This window comes from Micromys minutus (genome assembly GCF_963924665.1).
Source record: "Micromys minutus genome assembly, chromosome: 23".
Classification (NCBI taxonomy): domain Eukaryota; kingdom Metazoa; phylum Chordata; class Mammalia; order Rodentia; family Muridae; genus Micromys; species Micromys minutus.
The window spans coordinates 32526534-32547580 of NC_137958.1; positions in this window are offsets into that span (position 1 = coordinate 32526534).

The following is a 21047-nucleotide window of genomic DNA, read 5'->3' on the forward strand; positions in this document are numbered from 1 at the left end:
TCAGGATATTAAGCCTCTTCTTTTTTGGTTAAAAAAAATGAGGAAAGTAACAGAAAAAAATTATCAACACAGAACAGGGAATTTTAAAAGCTTGTATAAAACACACGCTATGGAAAGAAGCAGATCTATCAGGTTATTTGAATTATTGTGGTGATCAACTGATTCAAAATCTTTAAAATCATGATGGATACGATATACAATACTAAATACAGTTGTAGGAATAGCCTAAGCTATCTCAGAAAAACTTTCTTCTTCCTGTTTCCCAGAGGAAAAAAAGTTTAGATTTCTTCCTTAGCTACACATTGTTTGAGACAGGAAATGAAAAGCTAATTGTATGAATTAAATTTAAGACACAGACACTCAAACAGAGGATCACTCAAGCGTGCACTGAAAGGAGTCTGTGAACAGAACAAACACACGTGCTTGCCCCTTTTGCTCTCTGTTTCTGCTCTTTCTATAGTTTTGACAGCACCGTTAATGTCCATGCATGCTCACAGCTGCAAACTGGGTTCGGATCTTCAGCAACTACAACACCTTGGTTTGGGGAATTCCTTAACTCCTGTAACAACCGGTGACAGAATAGGCCTCGTGCTAAGTGTGGAGCTACAAGCCTTTCTAGTGCTATTTGTGCTGATAGGACAATTCCATGGTAGCAGGTTCCGGATGATGTTCATTTTATGTAAGACGAAATGGACATCGTGGGCCTAGATAATCATTTACTCAGGTCACAGTTTGAATATGAAATATTTTCAAGTAGCTCAGTAGCTCATGCTTTGAATATGCTGCTCAACTAGAAGCACTGTGTTGGGAGGCTCTAGAGCCTAGGTGAGAGGCTCTGGTTGCCCGAAGTAGATTAGTAGAAGACCTTTGGTGAGTTCAGCTCAGCCTTTTCTAGTCTCATCCTCTGCTCCCTGGTCTGCTATGGTGTTAAAGTGTATCCTTCGCCACAGGCTCCTCCTGCCATGGTTTTTAGGTACTGGGGCCAGGCAATCATATACTGAGAGCTCTTTGCTACCATGAACAAAAATAATATTTCCTTTCTTAAATTGTTTCAGCCAAATTCTTTGATCACAGCAATAGAGAAGTTAGTTAATACAACCGAACTAATAGCCATGATTTCTACGTAGGCCTCCCTGGTTCCAGAACCCTGGGCACAGCACAATGCCCCTGCAAGCACAGACTGAGATAAAAGGAGATGTCACACAGTTTAGCATTTTAAACACAGAAAGTAGTCTCATTGGAGGGAGTTAAAAAAAAAAAAAAGGAGAGGAAATCTGACTTCTCTAAAAATGTATATATTTAGCAAGTTAGACTTGCAAGTATCAAGATCCAGAGAGGTGAGATTTTTCACAAGGGAAATCTGTTAAACTTGACATTTGATCCTAGAATTGGAGGAGAGGTAGGAGAGGAATGTCTCCTGTAATGAGGACTGAGGTGGGAAGAGATACAGACTCAGAGGACAGGGTCTGCCCTGGGAAGGAAGACAGAAAGCACCCTGCTTGTAGAGTAGATGTCTGTACAACAGGAACTACTTAAACATTCCAGCGTCCCTATGTGTTTCTCTTACAGTCTACAGCATCTGTGGTTACCACCTCTGTCTACAGATGGGTACATTTAGGTGTTATGTGGTGTTCCCAATGTTAACATGCTAGCTTCTATTGGAGCAAGGCAGAAACCCAAGCCACCCTGCTCCTAACCACTGCACAAGCACCCTGTCTCCCTCCTGCCTTGTCTTCTGAAATAGGAAGGAATGAAGGAGGCTTGGGAAATGGCAGGGCTACATTTGTCTCTAGGAGAGAAATTATCCTTAATGGTGTTTGTTTCTCTCCGTAGTTGGAAGCTGGGCTGTTTGCCCAAAATGAGAGACTATGAACATGTAGAAGGTTTGAAGAAACAGTTGTAAACATTCACGGTCAGCTAGAAGCTGACAAGAGAACTGTAAGTTTCATCCTTTGCTGAGCAATCCTGGGATTTCAGATCAGGTAGAGAGCCCTGTGTTCATAACAGAATTCCTGTGCAATAAGGTCACCTAGGCAAGGAGCCCGGACACCAGAGTTCGCTAATGATACTTTATGGACACAGGAGACACAGGTCCCTATTTTTTCACTCTGACAGCAATATGGAGAGCTCAACCAGTCAAAGTTTCCAGGTCAAGGAGGTAGAATCAAGAAGACTTTAGAGTCTGGGGTAACAAGCTCTTAGTTAGAAAGCATTGTCCTTCCTCTGGTATAATCAAGAGTCAAGACAGACAAAAAACACATTCCCAAGGACCAACCTCAGAGAAATTTAAGTAATAGCAAGAGGATTTAGGCTGGATACATTGAAGAACTTTGGAACAGTGAGATTTGTAAGCCAAGCAAAGGACAAGGAAAGTGTCCCCATGTCACTAGTGGCACAGGAATTCTTTCTTAGATCATTTTAGACATGCCATTGGGAGACTAGAGTCTACCTCAGGGAAGATGTTTTGAAACTAGGAACAGTTTGTTCTTTCAAGCTATGTATATATGGAATTGTGGAATCGCTATTTTATATATATGGAATATATACAGTAAAGTTGGTATATGTGTGTGTGTGTAAATATATATGTATACCACATCACTGTGCATGCACACAGACACACACACATACACACACACTTCCACTGTAGAAAGATGCATTATGAAGACTAAGTACAGGGATGAGGGTCAGAAAAGTAACTCTCTGACAGCAGTCCATCTGTGACCCTAAACTCCAGGGCCTTTATGTGGTGTTCATGTTACTCTTCCACAGTTTGTTCACTGGAGGAGAGATTAAATGAAGGATGAACAACCACCCTGTGACCCCAAGGTTTCCTGAGCAGAGTGGCTGATCCCAGTTTCACAGCTTGCAGCTGAAATCAACAGAGGGGATTGCAAATTCTTTAGTGGGTTTTCTCAGCTGGGTGGACATATCTCCAAGCTAAGGACTGAATCAAGAGAAAGGAGTTGCAGTATCTAGGTATTTTGGAGAGGTGAGGAGTCGGGCCACGGACAAAGGAGTTTCCTGCTACAAATTCTTCAGTGGCATGGAGTGTGTCACACTAATTGGGGTGATGACCAATATGACGCCAATGGCCAGCCATTTGCCCAGGGTGGCTGCCTCCATTAGGAATGGCAATATGCCCTTTTTGTGTACTCTGAAAGATGCCCAGTGGGGAGGCCTGAGGAGCTACTGAGGCCTTTGTAGAGAGGGCAGGTCTGGGCAGGCTATGGGCCAGCAGGACTGAGCAGCCACCTGCTGACAGAGCCTTTCTTCCTCATGAACAGATCCAGGGGACTCCATTAGAGAAAGCACTGCTTCAAGCACGCCGTGGCTACCTTTAATGATTTCCAAGGAAGGAAATGAGTCTCCCAAATCAATTATGACACTCAATTAGGTTACTTAGGCTGCTGTATCCCAAGTGAAATCGAAGGAGGGGATGTGTTATTTAAGGGCTTGCAACTCCCCAGCTCAGGGTCCAGGGACTTCCCTGTTAGTGTTCCCGTGTAACCTTTGTAGTGCAGTGGTTAGTGGCCAGTCCAGACTGGCTGAGGGTAAATCTCAGTGCCTCTCTTCCCTTCATTCCATCATTATCTAAGCACATACTTGGGGGATTGGGAATGCTTGCTATAGACATTTTATATGATAGAATATGCTAATCAACTCTAGAACGCATTTTAAATGTTTTTACTGATGCAAATTGAAGTCACACAGGTGTGGTTCTTTGGCTTGTTTTTGTTTTTCTCAGAGCCAATGACCAATCTCCAACCCCTAGATGTGTGTGTGTGTGTGTGTGTGTGTTTTGTTTGTGTTTTGTTTTGTTTTTTTTTAACAGAACAAAAATATAGCAGTCAAGACTGGCAGCATAGTGTATAACTGTATTCTCAGCACTTGGGAAGTAAAGGCAGGGCAGGAGCAGGAAGGAAGCCTGGGCTAAATAGCTGAGTTCTAAGTAGGCTAGGATTACACAGTGAGGCCCTATGTCAACTCTGTCCCCTAGATAATCAACCATTTTGTTTTTCTAGGTGATCTTCTAATTAAAGAACAAAGAAGGAAATAAGGAGGCAGAATTAAATCTATGTACAGGAGCCATACAATTACCAGAAGACAACATCTATTTCTTGTCTCGGTGTTAGGAGTAGGCTAATGGGTGACATGTCTGTACAAAGGTGTACCGGGATGTCATCACCGAATGTACCCCAGGAAGCTTTTCTGTGGTTCTGCAGTGCTGTTGTCCCCTCCCCACCTCCCCAATGCCTTTGATGCTGACTCAGTGTGCAGTCCTACCATTGACCTTACCTCTGAAGGAATGAAAATTGGTTGTCCTGAGTTTGATCAATAAAAGAAAGCTACTTAAGGCACAAAACCTTAACCCTGGTCCAAATTCCCTAAATTTCCACTTCATTTTTTTTTTTTTTAATTTTTGCAGTCAATCAGAAACCCTGCAGCTGTGTTCACGTACTGTCTTAATGTAGTCAGTTCCCTGGAAGCCGTCCTGTACTGAGCAAGCCCCCGGAGTGTTGAGAAAGACACCTTCTGAGTTGAAGGCCCCACATTTTCCAGAACTGAGGAAACACGGACTTGCAGGCACAAAAAGTCAGGTATGCACTAAGAAGAACTTTGTAAAAATAAACCCATTTCTGGATATATTTTGGTGAAACTGTAGAATTTAAAATCCTGCAGCACAATCAAAGGGAAGATTGTTAAAGCAACAGGAAAGAAAATGATCCACAAATTATAGGTAGAAACTTGCCACAGCAGCAAGGGAAGCCAAAAAAAAAAAAAAAAAAAAAAAAAAGGCACTGAAATAATATTTTCAAGGTTCTGACACAAAGAAACTGCAATTTAGACTCTCAATGTAATTGCACTCCAAGAACAAAGGGTTTATGAGACATTTTTGGCAAACAAATTTTAGATAATCACTAAGATCTTTACTGAAGAAACCTCCAAAGAGAAATATTGGGAAGGAAGGAAAAAGACATATTTCTTTTAATAAGATGAAGCTAAGCCTACACATAGTTGTTTGCAATACAATAATAACAATAATAATAACAACAATAATAATAATAGTAATAATAATAAATTTCTTCTTTAAAGGTTTCTTTGAACGTGTGTGTACATGTGTGTGTGTGTGAGTGTGTGTGTGTGTGTGTGTGTGAGAGAGAGAGAGAGAGAGAGAGAGAGAGAAAGAGAGTAGAAAGAGAGAGAATAGAAGGTCAGATGAAGATGATTTTTTAAAAGAAGCCAAATTATATTTTAAAACCACAATAGGTGTAATTGTATTAAATCTGCCATAAAAACATAAGACTATCAGAGTTAGAGATGGCTTCGGTGGTAAAGTGCCTGTCACACAGCCTGAAGAGCGTGATTGGATCCCTAGGACTCACATAAAAGCAAGGCATTGCAGCGTGCCTATGGAAGCCCAGAACTGCAGAGACAAAGTAGAGGAGCCCTAGAGCTTGTCGGCATCAGCCAAGCCGAATCCATGAGCCCGGGGGTCGGTGAGCCCACATGTTTCTAAAATAAGACACATCTGGCACTAACTTTTGGCTGTACATGGCACACATGAGCACACAGGTACACACACTCGGAATAAAAGGATCAGATAGTGTACCTAAATTACACAGAAGGACCTGAGAGTTGAAAATGAGAGGAGAGGGGAAAGCTAGTCACGAAAAACTCATAAATTAGAGTTCAAAAGCTATAATAACAGCAGATAAGATGATCTTCGAGTCATGGAAAAAGATTCCCAGTCTCCAAAAGGAAAAAAAAAAAAAAAAGTCTCTACTCCCCATGAAGATCTAATAGCTCTAGAATTACTTCAAATCATATAGATCAAAAGTTGATAGACCACTGAGAGAAATGGACCCATTATTGCTTACAGTAAAAAAGTCAACACACCTCATAGTCCCTAATGTGACAAGAATGATCTAAAAGAAAAATTAGCTGAAGGATAAAGCCGTTTCATTGTTCAACAACTTCATTAGCTTCGAATGAAAAAACTTGTAAGTACCACTGTGAACATAAGGACTCGATTTAATTCTAGTAAAATGCAAAGCAATGCGGCGCTCTATTTTAGAAAACCACATTGTTATTGTTTATAAAATTTCCAACATGTATTTAAAAAGTTTTAAATTGTTTAGCAATATTTTTACATTACCATCTCAGTTTCACCCACTGACTTAGTAAAATCCACACTTGAAACATGGTAACATACAAGACTTGAGCAAACAGTTCATAAGATTGATATAATAAACATGTATTGAAGTCTATATCCGATAATGTAGGGATATAATTCTGAAGAAATCATGAAATATTTATGAAAAGTGACCAAATGGAGCATTGCCAAAGGAATTTCAAGCAGATGAAATTTTAGGATCTTACCACCATATAATTAGGTTTAAAACCAATATGCAACTATAAATTGCATAAATAAATTTAAAAATGAAAATTCAAGAATCCCACTTTATTTGACTGTAATTACAAACGAAACAAAGCAGAAAATAAATAATATTATAAGGAAAATCTAGCATTGTTCTTGTTACTTATCAGGCATATTTTCATACCTCTTATGTGTATCAATCCATTTACTGTCTGACTATGAGGTGTGCTGAGATTCTCCACTGTGAAATATTCTACAGTGGAATGGGTCCAAGACAAAGAAAGAAACAAAGGGTGGTTCTATTTCCCTCTATGGTCTATCAACGTTTCATCCATATGATTTGAAGCCTTAAAAAATGGAGACCACATCTGTACTATAGATAAAGAAACAGGCATGAAGAATGTTACAGGAGTTTGCAGTTAGTAGCCAGGAAGTGTTATGTCAGCTCCTGGTCTAAACAATTCATAAGTTTGATGTAATACACATATATAGAAATCTATGTCCAATAGACTATGGAATGGTACCACCCATATTTAGAAATGGGTCCTTCCTACATCAATTAGTCTAGACTAGAGAGTTTTTCACAAACATACCCTAATATTGTTTCCATGGTGATTCTAAATCCCATCAAGTTGTCAGCGTTAACCTTTGCATCCACAAAAAAAAAAAAAAAAAAAAAAAATCAGTTTCTGAATGGAGTATGTGTTCAAGACTTAATTATGGAAAGTCAAAGAAATTGTTAATTAGAAAGGATTATTGGGAAGTGTTTTGTTGATCATTATTTTAGAAAATGTCTTGACTACAAAACCCAAAAATGTAACTTATCAGAGCAAAAAACATATTATTTAATTATATTAAGATAAAGTATTTTAGGGCTGAAGAGATGGGTCAGGAGTTAAGAGCACTGACTGGTCTTCCATAAGTCCCGAGTTCAATTCCCAGCAACCACATGGTGGCTCACAACCATCTGGAACGAGATCTGATGCCCTCTTTTAGTGTGTTTGAAGACAGCTGCAGTGTACTCATATAAATAAAAATAAATAAATCTTTTAAATAATAAAGTATTTTTCTTTGTAATGTCTGTTTATTCTTTGAAATGTCACACATGTACGTAATGTATCTGATTATATCCATCTCTCCTCCCCACTCCAGGATCCCAGCCCTTCCACCACCGCTCCTTCCCACAAAGTCCAATGAAAGCTTTGCTGGTTTGTTTGTTTTTGTTAGGCAGGGTTTCTCTGTGTAGTCCTGGCTGTCCTGTTGTTTGCACTGTAGAACAGGTTGGCCATGAACTCAGAGATCTGCCTGCCTCTGTCACCCAATTGCTAGGATTGAAGGTGTGTGCTGCCACACCTGGTCCCATATGTGCATAGATATGAGTTCATTTATTGGAGAATGAGGAACCTACAAGTGGCCACACCCCCTAAGTAAAGAGACTTTCCCTCCCACAGTAGCCATCAGCGGAACTTTTAACTGGCTTGATATTGTGCAAATAACTTCATCTATCAGCTCATACATTTTCTTCATCTTGTGTTGCCTGAGCCTTGCAGTGTGTGTGTGTGTGTGTATGTGTGTGTGTGTGTGTGTGTGTGTGTGTGTGTGTGTGTGTGTGAGCCAGTCAGCAACACACTTCACATTTATACCTGAATACTTATAGTGGTATAACAATTATGAGTTTATGTATTAACCACTACCTAGTACAATAAGAAATGCCACTAACCAAGATTGGGGGCAGCCTACAGATAAACATAAATATTTAGATGGCCCATGTGATGTTTGGAAAGAAACATCAATAGGTAAGATGAAAGATTTCTGCTCACTTGTAAAAAGTCTAAGAGATTGGGTATTAGAGAATATTGAGGGATTAATTTTTTTTTCAGACATGATACATGTATTGGTGAGTGTGGTGTAATTTTTTTTAACTAAAGAACAATGGCTGGAGATATCTAGTGAAGTTTGTCCTTGTGAAATTATACAGTGAAAGAGCTGTCTTCACAGTTAAAACTGAAAAGCCGGTTTCACAGAAATTTCTGCCAGTCTTAAACAGTAGGTCCCTTCTCTTCTGCCCATGAAGTCAGGTCCTCATAGGTCCATTGTGTGGTAAAATTGAGTATAATGCTTAGGCAATGGAACTGGAGTCCTAGGTTCATAGCTCTTCTCCATCTCACGTCTCAGTGAGACATCCATGGCTGAACCTCTCTAATATACATTTTCCACATAATAAATTATAAAGCTTTATCCTACATTATAGAGTTGGGAGTAGGGCAATAGGGAATAGTGGAGTACTCAGCGCCTAGGGAACAATATAATTGTTCGTATAACAGTTCAGTTTACCCTTCATTTCAGTCTTTTGAAATGAAGATAGGATGTTGAGAATACCTACTTTTGAGTGCAGAATCCAAAGACATAAACCCAGATCTTGTGATGTCTGAGGTTTTCTTTCCAGAACTTGAGCCTGGTACTCACCATAAAACCCGACTTCTGTCATAATCAGCACACACTGTGTCTCACTTCCAGAGACACAGAATGCAAGACATATGTCCATTTAGATCCCTGTAGACTTTTAGTCTCCCTCAAGTCCAACGCAAATTACCCAAATGTCCCCATGAAGTACCAGTTTCCAAACCTCTGGTTCTCTCACTAGCCAGATTTCCCATATCCATCAAATCCCCAATACTTCTGCCAATTTTAAAGCGTAATATTAACACATTGATTCATGAATCGTAAACTCAACACAATTCTTCTAAAACACTGGGGCTCAATGGTGAAGCAAAGCTTCCCGGTTTACTAAGAGTGACACAGCCTAACCCAAACCCACACAATGTAGTAGGGGACAGAACCTTCATTCATTTCCAGCGTTGCATAATCAACACCGATAAAGAGGCATAATTCTCTTGAGAGATTTTTCAAGGTCCTCCTTAAAGTGTGTTTCTCTCACTATTGTGGTTCTAAACTACGGCCACAGCTTCAAGACCAAATTATAGCCTTTGGCGGCTGGTTTCAGTCTGGTGGTTACAGCAATGAATTTGGAGTCAAGAATCCTGGCGTCTCAGCCAACTATTCCCTGGGTAACCACATGCAAGTTAGCTGCTCTCCTCTCAGTTGTTCTATCAGTCAAATGGGGTAATTTTCCCTAACTTCCATCCACTTCAAAGGCATACACGAGGGCAATTAATTACCTCTCGGCCACAGCCAATGGGAAACTCTCTGTGCAGTGACAATCCTATTGTCAGCTCTCCTCTCCAAGCACAACCATTCCATCTTGTGATTATTTTAGGTTTTGGGTGGCTGAGTTTCATTGCTGGAGGTTCATTCAGGGGTGTTTGTCTCCGGGGTTTCTCAGCCACAGGCCCAGCTGCCTGGATGTTGGCAGTTGGAAGCAGGAGCATCTTCCAAAGCAGTAAACCAGAAAGCCTGGATGCAACCCAAGAGAACAACATTGCTGAAGCATGCTGATGGCTTTCGTTAGTCCGAACCACCCAGGCTTCCCCAGAATATCAGAATGTGAAACCACTTGAAAAACACTGTAGGGAATAGTGTTTATCAGCAAATAATACCTAATTAAACTCCTCCCCCCTTCTCTCTTACTCTCTCTCCTCATTGCCTTGGCATAACACCAACCTCTTTCTTTATCTACTATGTTTAGAATGCATACTTCTGAAGGGATTATTTTTTTCATACTCCATATTTTAGTGATCTGTGAACATAGAGAAATTATCTTTTTCTGCAAATGGCTATTAACAGACCTAATGGAGAAGAAACTCACCTTTTCAGAGTAACCTTGAAAAAGAATTAACTTTAAGCTTCTTAGAGTTAATAAAAGTGAAAGCTATTAAGAAAAAAAAAAAGAGGTTTTCAGCAATCAATTACTTCTTCAAGTGCTGAAACGGGTTATTCCTCATCTTGCTGATCTTTGTCCTTAATATTCCTTCATATGAATGTCAATCAAAAGAAGAACATTAAACCTTGACAGTTGCTGTAGATTGAGGACATACATTCTGTTTTCTAGATTGTTGGCTGACAAATGAAATCAGGGTAAAAATAAACCCCATTACATTTGTTTCCTCCTTCTCATCAGTGAGTAAAAATCTCAGCATTGGGGATTTTAGCCAACATCAGTCTAAAGCTTTAAAAAGTAGGTTCCATGATTAATGCTTAAACAGCTATTTCCAGAAAAGTGTTTGGTGAAGCTAAGTGTGCTTTCAGTGTGGGAGAGTAACTGACTTCGAACTCATGCTGTATTTCAAACTCAGTGGAAACCACAGTCACACACCAGTTACAGACTCAAGAGTCCCTTCTGACACTAACTCCTTGTACCTTTAGATGAACCCTTTCTGAGGATCCAAATTGCTTGTTGTCATAAGCTGTATTTCCTTCCCTTCCCCCTAATCCAAAAAACAAGCATGTTGGAATGCTTACCCCTGCGGTTTAATTTGGAGTGGAGCTGTTGTAGGCGTAATTGTTGATGATGAATCTTACTGGAGCAGAGTAGGCCCCTGGTCTGATGTGACTAGTGGCTTTGTAAAAAGATGGCCATGCCACATAGACACACACAGGGAGGACACCATGTGAAGATAAAAACTAGGCTGAGACTGCACTGCTGAAACCCAGAGTGTTGAAGACCACCATGACAAGCTAGGACAGCTTGTCTCATAGGTCTCAGAAGGAGCATAGCACACCTTGATTTTAGACTCCCAGACTTGAGAGCTGGGAAGCAAGAAATCATGTTGTTCTGAGCCCCACACAAAGTGAAGTTGCTATGGCAATACTTGGAAACTAACATTCTATTCTCGCAATGAAAATCTCCACTGGAAGTCTTGTCTGAAAACAGTGTTTCATTATTCTAAGTCAGGGGACACCCGACTTTCTTCTTAAAGGGCTAAGTAGGAAATGCTTTCAACATTGCATGTCAGAAAGTTTGTGTTGTAAATTATTCAAATCTGTTGATTGAAAGCAGTGATAGGCAAAAGGTAAATTAATCATTGTGGCTATGTTCCATTAAACTTCTATTTATAGGTACCAAATTTTTAATTTCATGAAATTCTTCCAAATCACAAATTATCTTTTAATAAAAATTTCCAACACACACACACACACACACACACACACACACACACACCACACAATTCAATTTTTTTTGTCACAAATACTAGAATTACAGGAGTAGACTATATAATCACAGTAATAAACTATTACTTTGCCCTGGAAAAAACACAGGGTAATTCAAACTAGATACTCTTTTATAATACATCTTTCTCTTGCAACGAAAAACATGACCCTCACTTGTAGATAGCATAGGTACTAAAGGACCTCATTCAAGTCTATTGACAGATAGAAAAAATAAAATAAAATAAAATAAAAATAAAAGAGAGAAGAGAGAATCCAGATAGGGAGACAGAACATGGTATATAAAATACAAAAGCATCTGGAGCCTGTTCCAGTGTGACCCAATGTTGGCATCAAACCTCTTGTAATGTCACCCGACAGATCCCAGACCGAACTGTAACATGAAGCAATCATTTAACCAGCACAGAAGAGCAAAGCACTTCATCCATATAAAGGTTAAGTCAATGAAATTATTAAAATGGTAGAGCAGGATTTGAGGACTTAACCTGCCAGGATAAGCCATCAGTCTGGCACATGAAAAACATAGAATCTGCTATAGAATGTCCACAGTAACAAGCCCAAACCCAGCAATCTGCTTTGTGTTACTTTCTAATAAACGTCAATGGAGAAAGTATGTTTATAACTCATGATATAGGGGAGGAAATCCAGTAGCTTGCCATATGGGAATACATGCTCCTGGTTGATTCCAGGAAAATGTCAAGTCTGTACAACTGGCCAAAGTTTTTCATGATGAGCTGTGTTCCTGTTGACTCAGTAAGAATAGCAGGCCCTACAAAGTTTCATGAGTGTGATATTCACAGCTACTTAGCAGCCAAACTAATTAAAGCACGCTGAATCAACAACCTGCTTTAGAACTGGAAGTCAGCACTGGAAGTCAGCCTGCAGATTCAGATCCAGCTTTGTTCTATTTACCTTTTGCTGGGATGGCTGGATCGTGGAGTTTAGTTTTGGTATTCCTCTGTTTTAATGACGACTTAATAGAAACAGTCCTCATTTCCAGAGCTAGTACAGAGTGATGTCTTCTTTCTTCCTTCCCTCCTCCTCTTCCTCCTCCTCCCCTTCCTCCTCCTCCCCCTTCCTCCTCCTCCTCCTCCTCCTCCTCTGCCTCCTCCTCCTTCTTCTCTTCTTCTCCTCCTTCTTTTTCTTCTTCTTGGTGTTTTTTATGCATTGGAATTTGCTTTGCCTGACATTTGTTGAGAATGTTACTTGGCCTAGAGGTAACAATGCTGGATAAAGTCAGCTCATAATCATGAGGGTTTTAGAGTTTTGTGAAGAGGAGAAAGTCTCTGTAAAGCCAATAATTTTATTTAAATAAGCCCAAGGATTAAAATAAAGGATGAAGACAGTGAGTAAAATAGAAAATTAGAGGGAGAATGAGCCCAAATTGTGAGTGAAAGAAAGGGTTCCAAGGAAGAATGGGGTTAAAATGTGAGGAATAAGGACATTGAGAACAAGGAGGAAAGGGAAGCTCATCCCATGAGATCTGCATGCGGAAGAAAAGTCCAGAGGCAGGAAACACAACATGTCTGGAGCAGAAGACCTGACCTGAGATCTCCAACTCAGGATATTTCAGAACTGAGAAAAGTAGGTACCTATTAAAATCTTTACGTTCACAGTGAAAGCTCTAGCACAGTCTATTCTTGTTCTTATGTGATGTTTACATCAGGATGGAGAATCTAGTTATAGAGTTTCTTTTTTTTTATTGTTTTAATTTTAGAAAACCAAAATAGCCCTCTTGTCGAGGGCTTTGTTTGTGTTGGACTGGAGCTTTGCTGTGACTCTAAGTGAGTCAGGCAGAAGCACAGTGACTTCTCATTCTGCCTGCTGATCTTGCACTCATCCTGTCTCCCTGGGGCCTCCACGCAGTACACTCCACATCTACCCCAGAGTCACTTTTTGGAAAAAAATAAGATGGGCTGGAAAACAAGAGCTGTGCCTTTTTTGCCCAACTTGACTGTTGGGCATCAAGCTGTAGAGGGTTATAGGTAAACATTCCTAAATTTGAGAGGCACTATCTCCATTGCTACAGCCAGTTCAGGCTTTCTTAGGTTTTAGCCTTGAAATGCTCTAGGTAGGGAAAGGCAATTGCTTGAGAAAACATAGTTTCAACTCTGTGTTTCTCCTCCCTAGTTTTTAATGCCTTGATGATGGGCATCTGTCACTGAATGCCTCAGTGGGTCAGGTACTCTCCACCCACAAGTGGAAACACACAAGAACACTAATGAGAGTCTCTGCTTAAGCTAGCAAAGTGCTGGCTTCTCACCATCCCCAGTCTGATCTTGGGGTGGGGGGACATTAACATGAAAAAGAATGTAACCTCATCAGTACCATGCACACACACCTTTCTTTTGCCGTTTGCATGACTCAGAAGGTATGACTCTTTTCTTCATGCTTGAGCACCTGGTCATCAGGGTCCTTCCTGGTCAAGCAGAAGTACAATGTAGCACAGAAGTCAACACGGCCTGGGTATGCACACCAGTGCCACCATATACCAGTTGTGTGACCTGAAATATGTCATTTAGCTTGTTTGCTTGGTTTTATTTTTGTTTCTTTTTTAACCTCAAAACAGAAATAATAATAGACCTTAGGGATAAGTGAAAATGTCTGGCAATTTTTGCCACATATGAGATAGTAATGATCATCAGCTATAGGCCTCTCTCTCATCTAGCATTCTTAACTCTGGAAAGTACATATTTCCTCAATGAAAGGCAGGGCAGAACCCTGGTGACTAGAGCAATAAACTGAGTCACACTTCAAGTTATCATCTGCTATGTAGTCACAGGACATCTCATTACTGCTAAACAGTTTTACAGCTTGCAGACTGTAACCCTAATGCCGACCTTCACCTAGACTATATTCTCTGCCCAGGTTAGTCTAACTCCTCATAGCCATCCACGCTGAGTATAATACACAGCTCTCCCCTTGTCATTGCGTATCCCAGCTCTTTACAGTGAAGCAGCATCATGTAGCACTAGAAAACTTAAGCCATGAATTCAGTTGTAGAGCGTAAAGAAAGGCACCATATACTCCTTCCTTTAGGAGGAGCCAAAGCAGCAGGTGTAGACATGAGATGTAATGTATTAGATTAGTAGTGGGCTGAGCCCAGATGCTTCAGAGAAAAGACTGTTTAAGCAAAGGACATTTAAATACTAAGTCACTATTACATTGTGTTTTCTTGCAACCATATAAATCCAAGCTCTCCTAAACTGTATGCACCACTTCTACGTTGTTTCCTAATGTTCTCTAGTTCTTGTGTGCCCCACATTTTATCTGACAGATTTCCCGTTGTCTTAGTCAGGGTTTTACTGCTGTGAGCAGACATCATGACGAAGGCAAGTCTTAAAATGGACAACATTTAATTGGGGCTGGTTTACAGGTTCAGAGCTTCAGCCCATTGTCAAGGCAGGACAATGGCAGCATCCAGGCAGACATGGTGCAGGAGCAGCTGAGACTTCTACATCTTCACCAGAAGGAAACCAGGAACATATTGGGCATGCTCAGGAAGCTAGGAGGAAGATCTCCAAGTCCACCCTCACAGTGACACACTTCTTCCAATAAGGCCACACCTTCAAATAATACCACTCTCTAGGACAAACATATGCAAACCATCACACCTGTCTATCTTTAAGTTGTGACTGCTCTGTTCCTCAGAGAGGCCTGGTTGCTCATCTGGCCATACTTTATCTACCCTTGCTGTTCTCCCACGGAGTTGGCTTTGTTTGATATTATTTTTCTTCATAATTTATGAGAATGTATATATGCATCTACTTTCGTCTTTCTTGTTTACCAGACCTGCAAGATCCACACAGAACCTACAGGTAGGCCAGACTTTACCTTCCAGGGAAATCCATCAAGCAAAACAGGGCTTAGAATGCCACTAGAACACTTAAAATGTACACAAACAGATTTATGCCCAATGATAAGATGTCAGAGATAATTCCACTAAGCTATGCATTGAGCCAGTAATCGTATATACCATGGACATTCAAAAGCCTGAAAACATCACACTGAATTGAAAAGGGAGTAGAGTGAAGAACAAGAACCAAGAAACAGAATGGCTAACATCTTCTCTCCCATCCTGGAAGGCCTAGGCCCCAGGAGCAGGGTCCTCCACAGCAGGTGTGGGTCACACAGAAGACTCTGCATCCTATGAAAGCCTAAGGGTAGAGCATCATCCCATCCCACAGACTGCACTGTCGATCGTAGGACCACTTTGCTATTTTCACACATGGATGGCACCAACCAACTAACCAAACAGAAAACAGCACATTTCACTCTGCAGGGAATAGGTATGAGTCTGAGAACATTGTCTTCTGTCCTCGGTTTGGGGGTGGTTTAAAGAGACTATATAAAGAGAATAATGAATTCACACACAACACTTCATGAAGGCTTAATTATGAGATTTCAACAAATCAACAGGGTCCTCTTTTTATATTTTGCTGTCATGTCTATGTGCAGAGCAAAAGGTGTGACAAAAAACACGGGGTGAGGAAAACTTGTCACTGAAGTACTTTTAGCTCTAGTACTTTATGCCCCTTCTTCAGAGTAGTCTTCTAAGTGATCCTGGTCTAGATAATATCTTTAGAATATTTCATCGCCTAAAAACTAGAAGAGACATTCATGGTTTCTCTTATACAGCACCAAATTCTCTCCACGGCTACATAGCAGTGGTTCTCAATCTGTGGGTTGTGACTTCTTTGGGGGATGTGTGTCAAAAGACCCTTCCACAGGGTCACCTAAGACCATCCGGTAACACAGATATTTACATTACAATGACAATAGCAAACTTACAGTTAGGAAGTAACAAGAAAATGAATTTTATGGTTAGGGGGTCACTACAACATAAGGGACGGTGTGAAAGGGTCACGGCATCGGGAAGCTTGAGAACCACCGTTCCACAGCATCCTAATAGCACTCTGCATTCATTGGGGATAAGCCAATTAGCGTGATCCTCCTAGGAGGCCCTTCAGAAGCTCCTTCACCAGCTAGCTTCTGGTCAGATCGGGACCAGGCAATCAGACATCATCCCTGAGACTTGCCAGTTGTGAGCAAGCAGTGCTATGGAAGAGGTCAACCGTCTCACAGCCTCACTGAGAACAACTACCTGAGCCTTGAATTAAAAAACTGGTCAACAAAGGTTCTGGTGTCAGACATGCAGTAGTTTGCCACTTTTCTTCTGGATCTGTGTCCTAACTCTGCTGACAGTGGATTCTTGGTTGGTCTGAGATATTCAGGGCTGGTCTCTGTTATGGGAACCCAAGAGCTCTCAATAGGAATGTTATGTACAGGTGAGTAGCTTATATATATTTTTTAATGGAAGCTGGAGATCAAGTCTGTCTCTCATTTACCAAGCTCATGGGGCAACACATTTTCAGGAAGAAGGACAGGGTGACATTTTCCAATTTACACAAGGCATCATATAGGCTGGCCTCTGACTGACACATCTCCATTTTGCAGTGTGTAATAGAGGCTAAATGACCAACAGTTGACACAAAGTATGTTCACAGAAGCAGAATGATATGGCATTAACCTTTTGAAGGCTAGCTTTCCCTATGACAGAATTATCTATATACTTCCACAGAAAAAAAATGAAAGGGAGTTTTTTTTTTTTTTTTTTAATAGTTCATCCTGCTGTGACAGGACCCACCACAGGCTAACTGGTGACTAGCCTTCAATTACTAATGGCTGAAACTTAAATAAATTTTAAGAGTTATGAACAGCTACTGCTTGGTACTAAGCTGAAGAGGTGTCTTGGAAAGGTAAGATCAAGCTATACCGTCCAATGCTCCATTCCAACCACCTTAAGTTCTCTCCTAATACATTTCCCCTTTCTCCTCACTCCTGCCCCTATTAGCATCATGAATTCATCCAGAGGCAACATGGGCCAGTGTATATAGCATGTCCAGAATGTGAACACATTTATTGTTAAAGAGGAAATTGGAGAGTCCCCACTCCTTCCATTAGGAACCCAACGGCTCTGCTGCCCTTCTTTTGCGGAGTTTCCTTTTACCATATTAAACCTTCCAGTCTTCCTTTCATGTTACTTTAAAACACTGATCAAAATCTTTTGTTCCGACTTCCCTTCCCCATAAAAAAAAAATTAGATTTGTTTCCTGGCTTTAATCCTGCTAAGATAAAGCGAATCAGCTCTGTTTTCATTACTGTCCAGTCGGTTCCATCAATCACCGAAGGGAATCACTCAAAGCAATCAGCGGACAAGGTCAACAGCACTCAGCAGAAGGCCAGCACAATGGTACTTTAGCAGATCAAAATGAACACTGGGAACAGGATGACAGCGCTTCACAGCCCTGAGAGGCCCAGGACAGCTCCTTAGGAAGTCGTCTCTAAATGGGGAGAAGATAAAGTAGAGAAAGGAATTATCTTTATTGTATAACAGGTCTCCTGATACCAAGCCTGTCAATGAACGGGAATCTACAAGCTTCTGGTGGCTTTAAGGGTATTGTTTCTTGGTGCGATGACTCAGAATTTTGAGATAAAAAGCCTAACCTTAGGGACATCTTACTCCTCTCTAGTCATTTGTGTTGTCCCGTCTGAGAATTGTGGGATCTTTTACACAAACATAGTCATTAATTGGATGACAAGCAACATGAGCCGATTCTATTTAACATTAGAAAAATTGGGGGAGCATATCTGAACGGGAGAATTGAGAGAATCAACAGGAGGTTAAAGTGCCAGGCTTTAAAATGATAGGATCCAAGATGTCTCGTGGGAAAAGCATCCAGAAACTAGTCAGTGGTCTGCCCTGCATGAGTTCTGGAAACATTCCCCATATTTGTATTCTCCCTCCCCCACTTGAAATACAAAGTCTCAAGTAATAGTTTTAACTGGCCCAGCCTAATTAGCTTTAGGCCTTCAACCTTCTAGGGCTGGACAGAGACCTTGATTTGAGACCCCACTAAGACTGTGGCAAATGAGAATGAGGAAGACTAGTGTGTTAACTACCCACAGGGCAATCTGGGTGGTGTTCTCAACATAAAGGACAATGCATCTCAGGTGGCCAAGGTGCCATCAGCATCTACCACCAAACGGATCATTTTAACCCTGGAGGCCAGGACTCATCTTTCTTAGGTTAACAGACATCCAATAAAGCAGACGTAGACTCACTTCAGTAAGCAGTACTGTACTTGATGCAGTAAAAAATTTATATATATATGTTGACTAGGTGTTGTTTGTTCTCATGTTTCCCCTTATGCACTTATGTTTCCTAACACATAACAGATGTTCTATAGTCAAAGTTGACGAGGGGGACTTCTGCAGAGAAGGCTCACTGCATTTGAATCTATTCATTTCCACCCAAAGTGACCTTGGGGATGGGTCACATCTACTTTGGATTTTTACTTTATCTATAAAATGAAATGGGAGAGGGAGATTCTCTTTAGAAATCTGTCCAAATTCTCTTAAGTTTAACATCATGGTCTCAAACATACAGGATGACAGAGACTCAGCTAACTTAGAAGAAATGTTTATAATTTTCACAGTATGAAGTGGCTGTACCCAGAATCTGGACTGAAAGTAAAACCCAACTTCCTTGGTGGCATTTAGGAGAAATTGCCAATATTGTAGAAAATCTAGATCACTGTTATCAAACTTTAAAAGAAGGGAGGTAGAATCAATTTTTCAAATAAAGTCCAACATTGAATTCCAATGTCTAAAACAAATAGAGGTCAAAGCACTGAGTGAGACAAAGGCAGGGGATTGGGCCCACCCTCCTTCTCAACCTCTTCCATAGGCTCCCAACTGCATCATTAGCTGTAACTAACCATGCCTAGACTGCTTGGTACCCTGAAACCATTTAAAAATAGAAAAAGGCATTCTTTAGATACATAAAGTCAGCTTCCTTAAATGTTGTAAATTTTGTAAATGCTGTAAATTTTGTAAATGTTGATAAATTTTGTAAATTTATCAAGTTAACTTTAATTTAAAAAAACAGAATTAGTCCTCTATATTACTAAGAATATGTAAATATTGTTTTAAATAAAATTTAGACTCCATGTGTTAATTTTTAAACACATGGAACTTATTTAACACATTGAATATGAAATATAAGGAAACCTCTCAATACATGTTATTAACTTTTTTTAACATTAAAAATGGGAAACTTTAGTCCAGTTTCTTATGCATAATTTTCTCAACAGTCTTGCTTCATAGGGATGATGTATATGTCTGCAAAGCCAAAGTAATCCAGAATATATCCTTTGACAATCACCAAATAAGTTCAAAGGTGAACTTATTGAAAATTACTCAATATCATAAAGGCAGACAGACTAGCCATGTCTGTACGTGGTAGTGGTAGCTTCCTCAGCCTGAGCAGAGTATAGCATGGCTTATAAGTCCGTGTTCTATCTAGCTCTCTATGTGGAAATATAGTCACCCAAATGACATGCATAGCTTTGCAGTGGGCTTCATACATAAAATGCCAAAACACAAATGTAAGTTCTCAAAGGTTTGGGCAGGCACGTTAGCCATCTTTATTTACAAACACTACAGTAAAAGAACATCATTTTACCTGAAGTTAGAAATAATTCTTGAAAATACAAGATTCACGTGCTCCATTTACTCCATCATTACCGAACTTTAAGGATGCCATATTTTAGTCAGAGTAAAAAGCTATGAAGATTTTTCTGTAAGATTTCACTGTGGGCAGAAATAAAAATTATACTTCTTAGTCATTAGTGATCCTACTTCCCACCCCCGTTTTTTGGACAGGATGTAAGTGTTAAATACAGCCTCACAACCTGAAACTGCTTTCTACATGACTGTGCTGTTCACGCTTCTGTGTTTACACTGAGGAAGAGGCTGGCTTTGTGAGGCTACCATGAAGCAGAATTCCTCTTTGTCAGAGCATCGCAGCCTTTTCAGGTTCACTCCCTCAAAATTCATTAAACTTGCCAATCCTTGATTTAATCATTTATTTCCAAGGGAAGTGTTACTAGGACTGGCTGAAGACGGGAGCAGAGCCTACCCTGACCTAGGAGGGCTATTTTCTCTGACCACCTGCAAGAAAGGAACGGTTATCAGAAGAGGGGAAATAAATTCTTAATGAATCAGGAGGGCAATAAAGGCCGAGTAGACAAAACTGGTACCGGAGACATGAAGGAAGAGCTGACTGAGTGGGGTACTCAAGGACACAGAAGATAAAGCAGCTCTTACAACTTGGCCTTCAACAACTGAGTAGAAAAGGTGAGGCACACAAGACTGGGCGAAATACATTTGTGAAGGATGACCATCTTCACCAAGCGAATTTGGAGACAGATGCTCATTTGTCAACACAAAAACAAATCAGATGGATACGAGTTTTGAGCTTTTAGAAACAGACCATAACTGAAAACAGACCTACAAATGATTATACATAGACATTCTTAAAAGCAACGGATGCAAGTAGAAAATACATGGATACAGGAAGGCAGACTAGATGCAAGCTAGGGTTTACAGGTAAGTGTTCAAGACACATTAAGTAGTTAGGAAATCTAAAACCAGTCCCCAATGTCACAAGTCAGTTGACAACTCTCTGCCTAAAGCA